A 13,099-nucleotide genomic window follows, 5' to 3' on the forward strand; every position below is an offset into this window, starting at 1 on the left:
GCATCATTGTAGGATGTGGCCCCAAAGCTAAGACTTGAAAGAAGTTAGGGCTTCTAAAAAGGCAAAGGCACAAAGGAGTACGGTCAAAAACTAAAAGGCACAAAACAGGAAATGGCCTGCTTAATTTGGAAGACATCTATAGTTTGGGAAGAGAAATAACATGAAATTTCTGAAATAGCAATTTATTTTCAAAGAATACTGTGCCATCAGGGAGGTGATGCCTTGACAAGCACCTGAATTGAATTTGAATGAAGGGGTGCTGTACTAAGTCCCTGGTCTCACTTTCTCCTCCAGAGCCACCTGGGTCCATTGATCAAATATGAATCAGGATGACTGGAGATGGCCCTGGATGTGAGGCAATCAGGGTTAAGTGACTTGCCCAAGATCACACAGCTAGAAAGAATAAAGGGTCTGAGGCTGGCTTCAAATTCCTGTCCTCCTGACTCCAAAGTCAGTGCTCTATCCCCTGCAACACCAAACTAGCCCTCTCTGAGATAGTAGAAAGCAATTGAACCAGAGTTTCAAATGCCAAGCTGAAAAGTATGTATTTTGTCTTAGAGAGAAAAGGCAGTTTTTTAAGTTTGTTGAGTAGAGGCATGTCATATTAAGATTTGTGTTTTCAGAATATTATTTAAACATCTATATGTGAACTGAAGGGGAAGTATTTTTTTTTTTTTAGATTTTTCAAGGCAATGGGGTTAAGTGGCTTGCCCAAGGCCACAAGGCTAGGTAATCATTAAGTGTCTGAGGTCAGATTTGAACCCAAGTACTCCTGACTCCAGGGCCGGTGCTCTATCCACTGCACCACCTAGCCACCCTGAAGGGGAAGTCTTAATGTAAGGAAAGAATTTTAGAAAAGAAGCTAAATACAAGCAACATTTTTCCAAATGAATTTGTAGATTTTCCTCTCTGATAAAGAATTCTTTATAAATAGGGTAAATACCATTCTTAGTAGTCATCACATGAGCTGAATGTTTAAAACAGAACACATGGTTTGTGACTCCTCCTCTATACTTTTTAAACTATGGAAACTTGTACTTTGTCTTGAGTTTCTTTTCAGTCTCTCTATTCCCACTCCAAGAGTTACTTTGTCATTATCTCCTATTTTAATATTCTGACAGAAATAACTATTGTGTCTTAAAATTTGTGAAATAATATAAGTAAATCTATCCATCATAATTTCTACCCTTTAAACATGAAATGGTTTTGCCATTGGGTTTTTCTATTACTTACGTTAGATGAAAATCAGCACTTCCTTTAACTTCTATATATATCTAGCCTTAATATTTCATGCTGAGAGAGGAATCAAATTCATAAATAATACATCTCTACCTCCTAGGTGGAATAAATATGAATAGAGAGAGTTGCCATGCAAATCACAAATGTAATACAATAGTTCACTACTTTAATGTCAAACAACCATTTTCACTGATTAACTTGCCAATACTTCATCTAAATATCAAAATTAATCAGCATTGTGTATTTCCAAATTCTTCTATAAATTCCATATTTAATTATGTAATGCATCCAATTTTCAGGCTAGCAAAGAAACTTGGGTTATTTAGGGACTATAATAAACAGCATATGTCATTTAAAAATTCATGCAGTTCAGGACATTTTGAGAGGCTTAGAAATCCTATCAGATTGGAATTGAACCTAGTTTTAAGAGTAATACAATTCAAATTTTGAAGTAGTGGATGGAAGTTCTCTTCAAAGTTAAGAGCAATTTATTCTAAGTAGAAGGAACTTCCAAAATTAAATGAAATTAACCAAAAATGTACTAAGTGCTTCCTATTTACAGTGATAAATGATCTACTATTCATAGGCATAACAAGAAAAGCTCAAGGTATTGCAATTGGTGATTGAAACAATGGATATGTATATGCATGTGTGGGAAGGAGGAGAGGAATAGGGTTCATTATTAAGAGAATTGCAATCCTGGGTTACATTTTTTGAAAAATATATTAATTTAAAAAATCAAAAAGTTTTACTCTTTTGTTATCTGTCAAACTGATAGAACAAGTATATAAAAAAATCAAATGATCATAAAATCTTGGTGCTAAAAAAGAACCTAAAAATCATCTGGTTCATTTCCTTTTTCTTACAGATTACCTTCTTTTACAGATCAAATAATTAAGAAATAAAATGGTTGTGTTGTCACTTGAAAACTAATTACAGGAAGTACTAAAACTAAAACCCAAGTCATCTGACTTTGAATTCAGTGGAACTTCACATTAAAAAAGGTTGTGGAGGGGCGGCTAGGTGGTACAGTGGATAGAGCACCGGCCCTGGAGTCAGGAGTACCTGAGTTCAAATCCGACCTCAGACACTTAATGATTACTTAGCTGTATGGTCTTGGGCAAGCCATTTAACCCCATTGCCATGCAAAAAAAACAAAAAACCTAAAAAAAAGGTTTTGGGACATCCCAATCACAAGGTGTAATTGGGAGGGTAGCCCAGAGAGCTGGTCCATCAGTACGCTTATCAAAAAAAGGCATTATCAATGAACAATAAATGGCCTAGAATTAAATAAGAGGACAGTGGACTGGATTGCCTTTACAACATTATATGATGTTTTTAATGAAGTCCCCACAACTTTCTCCCTGAATCAAAAACCCATCTTTTTAATAATATATTTCCATGGATTCTCTGTTCAAAATGAATTAAAATGAAAAGTTACACAAAGGACTAGGGAAAGGCACCTCATTGTCCTGAGTGAGCTACAACAATAATAGTATCAGTGAAGAAGTAGTGGAGGCAGTGAAAAGGATGTCATCAGAAAGCTACATGACAGAAAAGAATGTAGATTGAAATTGCAACCACAGGGATAGATAGCCAATGAATCATCTGCATATTGCATTGATAACTATGCAGTGAAGGCTCCTACCATGTTATGTGGAACCCCTCAAATTATTAGATAATTTGAACAATGGATAGATACACTGAAAGAAAAGATTTGGAAGGGTTGAGATCTGTACTACTGGAGGTGCCTTTCTTGATGTGATCATTCACCCATTAAAAACTAGAGATCAAAGAGAGATGTTTAACATAACTAAGCATCTAGAATCCACAGACCATAAAAACTAGGATGTGTAGGATACTGTCCCTCTTCCTGGAGAAAAAAGCCATCTATGTACTTTATTTTTTTTTACTGAAATTTTATTTTATTTTTCCAATTACATACAATGACAGTTTTCCAACATTTGTTCATTTGCAAATGAGTTTCCCGTTTTTCTATCACCTTCCCTTCCCCTGGCACTGAACAATCTTATATAGGTTGCACATGTTCAATTGGATTTAACATTTTTTTATATCAATCATGTTATAAAAGTGAAATTAGAAGGAAAAATCCCTTGAGAAAAAAATGAAATTTTAGATGACAAATTCCATAACAGGTCTCTCAGAATTGTCCCTTGATCACTGAACTGCTGAGAAAAGTTGTGTTCAGCAGAACTGATACATTTCAGTGTTGCTGTTAATGTGTACAAATTTTCCTAGTTCAGAATCAGTTCATGCAAGTCCTTTCAGCCTTTTCTAAAGTTAGAGTGCTTATGATTTCTTATGGAATAGTACTTCATAACATTCACACACCCTAGCCTGTTCAACCATTCGCCAATTTCTAATTCTTTGCCACTAAACAAAAGAGCTGCCATAAATATTTTTGTATTTTTGTGATCTCTTTGGAATATAAATCAAGTAGTGGTATTGTTGGATCAAAGGGCATGTTCAACCTCATTGCCCCTTGGGCATAGTTCCAAATTGCTCTCCAGAAAGGCTGGGTCAGGTCACAACTCTACCAACAGTACACCAGTGTCCCAGTTTTCCCACATCCTTTTTTTGTCATCTGAACCAATATGATAGGTGTGAGGTGGTACCTTAGGGCTGTATCAATTTGCATTTCTCCAACCAATACTGATTTGGAGCACTTTTTCCTATGACAATAGCTTTAATTTCTTCATTCAAAAACTGCCCGTTCATATCCCTTGATCATCCATCAATTGGAGAATGACTTGTATTCCAATAAATTTGACTCAGTTTGCTACACACCTTAGAATTGAGTCCCCCATCACAAAACCTAGCTGTGAAAATTGTTTCCCAGCTTTCTTCCTTCTAATCTTGGTTGCATTGGTTGTTTGTGCAAACCCTTTAAATTTAACATAGTTACAATCATATATTTTGCAGAAAGTTGAGAAACAATCCTCACAACTAGGAGTTCTGATAAAGGTCTCACCTCCAAAATATATAGAGAACTGCATCAAATTTATAAGGTTCAAGTCATTCCCCAATTGATAAATGATTAAAGGACATGAACAGACAGTCCCTAAATGAGGACATCAAAGTTAAATATAATAATTTGAAAAAGTGCTCCAAATCATCATTGATTAGAGAAATGCAAACCAAAACAACAATGAGGTAACACCTCATTGGTCAAGATGAGAAAAAAAGGGAAAATGGTCAAAGTTACGAGAGGTTGTGGGAGGACTGGGACATCAATGTATTGCTGTGATGTAGTTGTGAACAGATCCAACTATTCTAGAGAGCAATATGAAACCACACACAAAAAGCACTAACATTGTTCATCCTGTTGACCCAGCAATTCCAATTCTAGGCCCACATTCAGAAGAAATCATTAAAAATAGGAAAAGTTCCACATGTTCCAAAATATTCATAGCAGCTCCCCTTGTAGTGGCAAAGAACTGGAAATTAAAGGAATGCACATCAGTTGGGGAAATGGTTAAACAAGTTATGGTAGAAGAATACCATGGAATAGTATTGTTCTGTAAGAAACCACAAATGGTTGGATTCTAGAGAAGCATGGAATGAGTTACAGGATCTAATGCTGAGCTAAGGAAGTAGAACCAAAGCAATGTACATATTAACATTGTGAGATGATCAACTTTGATAGATGCAGCTCCTCTTGGTAGTTCAGAGCTAGGACAACCATTACACCAGCTATGGAAAATGTTATCCCAATCCAGAGGAAGAAAAACAAAGCAAAAAAAAAAACAACTAACCCTTCAGAATATGAACACTTTATAATTATCCTTGGTGAAGATGAAAGATAACAAAATAAGAACTGAATCATATTCTTACCCATTTGCCATTTACCTCATTCCATCCACCTCAGTTTGGGGTACTTCCCATCTTTGATTCTCCTTTTGCTCAATATAGCTTTAAAAAAATTGGAATAAGCCTTTTTAAATTTGTCTTTTGTATTTCAGGCCAGTCAGCACTCATTCTGTGTTTTATTGCTCCTGATCCTGTTATTCTAGCACTGTCATTTTTGTATTCATTTTGTTTTCACTTCCATATCTTAGATACAGTTTTTAAAAATCTAAGAGTACAGGGCAACTAGGTAGTGCAGTGGACAGAGCACCAGCCCTGGAGTCAGGTGGACCCGAGTTCAAATGAGGTCTGGAACACTTAATAATTACCTAGCTGTGTGACCCTGGGCAAGTCACTCAACCCCATTATCTTGCAAAAACTAAAAAAAAAATCTAAAGAGTTCATTTACACAAGCATCCTCAGACAACTCTCTTTTTCTTCTCACTGTGACTGTTTCTCATTTGTGCTTTTGAGATGTCACTCTTGGGAGCTTTCTAGCCCCCCCCCCCCACTGGACTCTGACTTTGCTAAAGAAATTTTTAGATCATGGGACCCTATTTTCTTTGAATTCCATGCAAACAAAATCTTGAACCCATTAAATTTAACCCTCTTTTATCACATAGTCTAACATGGAACAATCAAGCCCCTTAACTGCCCCACTCTCATGCCTTCAATCTCCTCTTCACTATTAACTTATTTTCATTTGCCTCCAAATACATTTTGAAACCCCGCTATTATAAAACCCTTTTTGTGACCCATTAACTATGTTTCCATTTCTGTCACTTCTCTTTGATTTCTAAACTTTAGGGAAAAAGTCATGTATGACAAATAACCTTCACTGATCTTAAAGGCACGAACTCACTTTACTTAACACTTCTATTTTTTCCCAGTACCCAGGCATAGGGCTCAGTACATAAGAATACCTAATTTGGGGGGAATGAAAAAGAAATAAGGTGGTTGAAATGGGAAAGAAAAAAATGATCAACCTTTACTTCAAAGTAAATTAAAAATGTGTTTTCATCCTTGAATCAAGACATCTCACTGATTATACTTCCCAAAAGAATTTGGGAGACTGAAGCTCTGTACCAACTCTGCTCCCTTACCCCAATCCCACCAAACTATAGGAATGTACTTCCCTTCTTTCTTTGGATATAGTAGATTATGGGAGATCATAAGGTGTTTAAATTTGTAGATATGTTAGTTTAGCTGAACTTTTTTTTTCTTTCTCTCGTTTTTTAAGATTTTAGCAGGGGAATGGGGTTGAGTGGCTTGCCCAAGGCCACACAGGTAATTATTAAGTGTCTGAGGTCTGATCTGAAATCAGGTACTCTTGACTCCAGGGCTTGGCGCTCTATCCACTGTGCCACCCAGTCACCCTTTTTCTCTCTTTTTTTGACTCATTTGAGTGGAGGAGTAATTATTAAGGAAGGCAATGTAAGAAAAGGTATGAATAACACTTTTCAAAAGGTCCCTTAGAGGAGAAAGTTAAGACATTTTCCCAGAATGCTGACATCAATATGCATAATTATCAGGGAAGTATTTCTTCATACTTTTTTCTTCTTCTTCTTCAGTCTTTGCAAGGCATTGGGCTTAAATGATTTGTCTGAGGTCACACAGCTAAGTAAATATTAAAGTGTCTGAGGCCAAATTCGAATTCAGGTCCTCCTGACTCCACAGTTAATGCGCCACCCAGCTGCCACTCATCCTTCTAATACAAATTAGAAATTATTACTTAGATGTTTGAAATATATATATATATATATATATATATATATATATTCTAAGATATTTGGCACCACATTCTTCAAAGAAAAATTTGTTTTATCTAGTGACAGCTTCAATACTTTTTCTCATTTATATGTTAATTCCCAATACAAAATATTATACATAGTAACTTCATAGAGGGAAGGGAAGAAAGCACATGGAAGAAGTACCAGCTTAAAGCAGTGAAGAAGAATAAGACAATTAAGAATAACTCAGGGGGTGGTTAGGTGATGCAGTGGATAGAGCACTGGCCTTGAGTTCAATTCCAGCCTCAGACACTCAATAATTACCTAGCCTTGGGTAAGCCACTTAACCCCATTGCCCTGCCAAAAAAAATAAAAAAAAAACAACAAAAACCCTCATTCTACAAAAACATCTGAACAAAATTAAAATCTGTATAAATTAAATGAATTTTTCATTAAGATAAAAAAATTATTTTGGAATAGTATAAAAAATAAGAGTCTGTAACCCCCTTTTACATAGTATGACAAGAGAGGGACTAGAATGTTGTTTCTTTAACAGTATGCATATTTCGTAGGCTGGCATCACAGAAGTTCAGTCTCTTGATGTTACAATCGAGGAGCTCCGTAATCATCTGGCATTCTCTCGATGTTATACCTATGGTTAGAAATATACATGATGGGAACTCCAGGGATCTTCCAGATTCTTCGCTTAAGATCTGGATCTACTGTAGCCACTATGTAACACTTGTGCTGAGTGACCCTCTGGACTAAGCAATCATCTGCATATGTTCCTTTGTGTGAGCATGGCAATCGTTCATATCTTGGGTCCTTAGCAATCCTCAGAGCTACTCGGTATTTCTGCCCCAGTTTTTCAGTTTCAGCCATCACACAGTCACTTATGCAGGGAATGCATTTGGCATACAGACAATCCATCATTGATTGCAGTAAATCCAACTTGGCTTTGATGGAGAAGTTGATGAAGTTGGTATCAACTAAAATGTAGTAAGGGGTTCCCAATTGTGTGTTATATTGAAAAAATAAGCAGTATGGGTGCTGGGGAACTTATCTTTCTTTGAGAGCACTGGGATCTTTCTTCTCTTTCTTTTTTGGTTTTAACTGATCTTTTTCTTCTAATCTCTCATCTCGTAAACTAAGCATTCGCTTCATGGTCGCGTATTTCCTCACTTTCTTTTGTTTCCCTATGTTATGGGGGGGGGGGCTTCACACTCCGAGACCCTAAGGGAGGCCCATCTATGTACTTTAAATGTGAATACAGATGCTCTTAATTGCTAATATATGATGGGAAAGAGAATTATGGATAAAAGATGTTAAGAATCCTTAGGTACTAGCAAGAATTAAAAACATAAGAAACAGGAAAGTGTAAATAATCATAGATAAAAAGATATAGTGATATATGAACAAAATAAAAACTGTTTAATAAGATAATATGAACTAAATAATAAGTAGATCAGAGAGGGGTGGCTAGGTGGTACAGTGGATAGAGCAACAGCCCTGGAGGCAGGAGTACCTGAGTTCAAATCTGACCTCAGACACTTATTACCTAGCTGTGTGACCTTGGGCAAGCCACTTAAACCCCCCATTCGTTGCCTTTCAAAAACTAAAAAAAAAAAAAAAAAAAAGAATCAGATCGGAAAGGTTTTTAAGGATTGAAACTGGATTTTTTAAAAAAGTGTATTTAGCAGCTCTGTGGCTATTATTTAAGTGTAGCTTGGATCCAAAGAATAATATTGGAAAAATTATCCAGGATAAAACTCTTACCTTCAGTAGCCAAAAAAAGCTGTTAGAGAGATGGGAGAGGGAAAGAAAGGTAGGAAAGTCTAATGTTTCATAGATAACCTCTTAACAGGAGAGGGAATCATTCATGGATGCACTAAACAACTTTATTTCTTATAGGTGCAAGGAAAGGCATGGAAAGGCATGGAAGGAGCAGGTGGTTAGATTCATTAAGAAATAAAACCTAATTTCAAAAAAAATACGATATCTAAGGAGTTAAGGCAGTATACAAATAGAAACTATATAGAAGAGAATTTGATAAAAGAATTAAATGAGATTGTATATCACTTAAGAGTAGGAAATCATAACATTCTGTGTTCTATCAAAGTATTAGGATTTTGCTATTCACTTGAGATTGCTCAATTAATATTTGATGTTCATAAAAGTTGTATTCACAACCATTCATTCAATAGTCATGCTAAGTAAATGGAGGAAATCTACATTAAAGAAGAGGAATAGAATTCAACACTTCTAAGGTCATTCTATCTTTGTTCTAAAGGGATTCTCTTTATGTTACCCCCCCTCTTTCAGAATGTAAGCTCCTTGAAGGCTTTCTCTTTTTATACTTAGAATTTAGGCAGAGTTTAAGACATGGTAAGACCTTAGTAAAATATTGTTGGTTGGTTGATTAAAAGAATTCTAGGATTTTCTACTTCTTTGGACATTGCATAAATAAGTGTAGCACCAGAAAGTATCCTCCTGAAAATGATTTAGAATTACAGAGATAATCATTCAGTTTCTCCCATATACTACCAGCAAAAGCAATGATTTATTCCCTTAAAGAATGATTCTGTTACTTTTAGTTTATCTGAACCTCAGATTAAAACTTTTTAGAGTTCTAAGTGATTCCTGGAATCTAATGAATTTGTTCTTTCCTAGTATGCTGGAAATTTGGGGTCTCTTTTAAAATATCTGCTTAATTGTTGATCACTCTGCTACTTACTGAAAAAAATACATCAAGTATTTTTAAAATGTCTTTTCAAGGGGGGTGATTTGTTGTGATTTTCCCTTACCTTTTGCATATACATTAACAAAAGCTTTAGATTCACTCATTTCTGTGTAACTTGCTACCATTTTCCTCTTGTGCATGGGCCTTCATCAAATCAAAATCTAGCCCTTCTTATTCTTAGAAAGACAAGCAATCAGTAATAACAATTGCAGTTGCAAAAGATTATGCATGACTAAAGGCCATTTTTGTCCAATTCCTTTGAAGGAATGAAATGAGAACATAGGTTTTGGAGCATGAACACCTTCTGATTTTTCTTTTCTTTTGAGTTGAAGAAACTTTCCAGTGGCTATCTGTAAAAGGATGGAAAGATTTTTAAATTGATAGGATACATTGATTAGGGAAATTATTTCCCTTAAGTATGATACTGATTGCCTAGTAAGACAGGATAAATTATTAGATACTGTGCTAGATCTGGGTTCAAATAATCCCTTAGTAACAGTGTGATAATGTATGTCACAAGCTATTTGTAAATAGAAAAAGAACCTTAAAAGATATCAGTTCTATGCTGAGAAAGAATGACCAGATTTCAGCCCAGGTTCTTTGACTCCAAATCCCAGGACTATTTTCACTGTACCACACTTTCATTTAACTTCTTAGTACCTCAGGTCCTGCACCAGTATGGTTTTGTTGTTTCTGTCTTCCTGTAGCTCATTTAGCCTCTCTTCCAACAATTTGGATGCTATACTGCTTGGTGCATTCATGTTTAATATTGAAATAACTTTGTTGTCTATGGAAACTTTTAGGAGGATGTACTTTTCTTCCTCATTCCTTTTAATAAAATCTGTTTTGTCTGATATAAGGAATGCTATCCCTGTTTATTTCACTTCAGATATAGCATAATATAATCCACTCAAACTATTTCCTTTGACTTTGTGTATCTCTTTCTGCTTCCAGTATATTTCTTGTAAACAGGATGTTATAAGTTTCAGGGTTTTTAATCCACTCTGTTATCTGCTTCTGTTTTATGGGAGAATACATCCCATTCACATTCACAGTTATAATTACTATTTTCATCTGTAAAATGAGAATATAATATTTGAGTTACTTCTCTTGTGGGGTAATTATAATTAAACTGCTTTTCAAATCTTAAAGTGCTGTACACATGTGAATAGTTAATGGTACTTAATGGAGCTCTGAGAGTGTATTTACTACTACTTACCCATACAATATACATAAATACCTATCCATATGTAAGTGCATACATTTATTGTATATATGCACACATGTAAACAAGAATGAATTGTCTTCTCTGTATATAAACATGAATGCATATGTGTTTATAATATATGGATTGATGTATGACATACACACATAATAAAGTATAGCATATATAATGTAGTAAAACATGAATTACATATTATGACTGTGTTTTATATATGAAGTTCTTTTATTATTTATATATACATGTATATATGTGTTATATATACACAAAATAAACAAACAAGAATGAATATATTTAAATACAAGCTAGTTAAAGGATGATTGAAGGGGAACTGGTAGTTGAAGAGAATTAATTTGGAAAGACTCTAACTTTTCTTTTTTTGTTTGTTTGGTTTTTTTTAGGGTTTTTTTTGCAAGGCAATGGGGTTAAGTAGCTTGCCCAAGGCCACACAGCTAGATAATAAGTTTCTGAGGTCAGATTTGAACTCAGGTACTCCTGACTCCAGGGCCGGTGCTCTATTCACTGCGCCATCTAGCCACCCCTCTAACTTTTCTAACACTCAATTCACCTACTTAATTTCCTTCTTGTTTATTTTAACTAGATTTATCTAATTCTAAGAGAGGGAGGTTGAGGTCCCCCACCAGTATAGTTTTGCTGTCTGTATCTTCCTGTAACTCATTTAGCTTCTCCTTTAAGAATATGGATGCTATGAGCAGAAGCAGAAAAACAATGTACATCCTAACAGCAACATGAGGGTGAAGATCAACCTTGATGGATTCATTCATTCTATCAGTGCAACAATTAGGGACAATTTGGGGCTGTCTGCAAAGGAGAATACCATCTGTATCCAGAGAAAGAACTGAGGAGTTTGAACAAAGACCAAGGACTATTACCTTTAATTTAGAAAAAAAAAACCTGATATCTTATTGTCTGATCTTGCTCTTATACTTTATTTTTCTTCCTTAAGGATATGATTTCTCTTTCATCACATTCAATTGGGATCAATATATACCATAGAAACAAATAAAGTCTGGCAAATTGCCTTCTGTAGGGAGTGGGTGGAAGGAAGTAAGATTAGGAGAAAAACTGTAAAACTCAAAAATAAATAAAATCTTAAAAAAAAGAATATGGATGCTATACTGCTATACTATGCATACATATTTAGCATTGAAATCACTTCATTATCTATGGGACCTTTTAGGAGGATGTAGTTTTCTTCCTTATTCTTTTTTAATAAGATGTTTTGTCTGATATAAGGAATGCTATCCCTGCTTATTATTTCACTTCAGATACAACATAATATGGTTCGCTCAAACCATTTTCCTTGATTTTGTGTTTGCATTGCTCTCTGCTTCCAATGTATTTCTTGTGGATGGCATGTTATAGGATTCTGGGTTTTTAATTAACTCTGCTATCTGTTTCTGTTTTATGGGAGAATTCACTCCATTCACATCCACAGTAATAAATAATAACAACTCTTTATTACCATACATGCTATTTCCCCTCTTTTTGAACTTTTCCCAACTTTTTGCTCTGTCTGTATTCACTAGTGTTTTGCTTCTTAATGCCTCCTCCCTCAGTCTGTCCCCACTTCTGTCAGTCACCCTCTCTTTTCTTACTCTTGTCTCCTTTTTTCCCTTCTTTCTTTCCTCCCTTCTATCAGTCCCTCTTCCCTCCCCCTCCTTTTCCCTTCCTAATACTTGAAGGGGAAAGATAAATTTCTAAACCTCACTGATTGTATATGTTAATCTCTCTTTGAGTCAATCAGAGGAGAGAAAGATTCAAGGAGTTCCCACCCCTTGCTTCTTTCTCTCTACTGTAATAGGTCCTTTGCACCTCTTCATATAATGTAATTAAGCCTATTCTACCTCCCCCTTCCTCCCAGGTCATTGAGCTTTCTCCTTTTTTTAATGTTCTAGTTTTTTAAAAAAATATTCCATCAAAATCAACTGATGATCATACCTTAAGTCTAAATATACTCCCTATAATGGAGTTACAATTCTCAAGAGTAAGGAGAACTTTCCTCTCAGTTAGCAAAATAACCAACTTAATTCTATTGAATAGTAGTAGTCTTTTACTTTTTCCTTCTTTACCTTTTCATCTATCCCTTGAGACTCCTTTTTGGAAGATGAAATTTTCTATTCAACTCATCTTTTCATCAAGAAAGTGTGAAAGTCACCCATAATTGTCCATCTTTTCTTCTAAAAAGGTATGCTCATTTTTTCTGGGCTGTTGATTTTTGGTTATAATCCAAGTTTCCCTCCAAATTATCATGTTCCAGGCCCTTTAATCCTTTAATGC

General features: G+C 35.2%; 1 protein-coding gene and 1 pseudogene across 1 annotated transcript in view; one reads left to right on the plus strand and one right to left on the minus strand.

The window, feature by feature from the left end:
- The window catches only part of CNTN5 (contactin 5), a 566,822-nt gene that overhangs the window by 314,233 nt on the left and 239,490 nt on the right, over window positions 1-13,099 (plus strand). The gene's annotated exons all lie outside the window — the stretch shown is intronic.
- Window positions 7,272-8,033, minus strand: LOC141508164 (rRNA-processing protein FCF1 homolog pseudogene; annotated as a pseudogene).

Source organism: Macrotis lagotis, chromosome 1 (assembly GCF_037893015.1).
Source record: "Macrotis lagotis isolate mMagLag1 chromosome 1, bilby.v1.9.chrom.fasta, whole genome shotgun sequence".
Lineage (NCBI taxonomy): Eukaryota > Metazoa > Chordata > Mammalia > Peramelemorphia > Peramelidae > Macrotis > Macrotis lagotis.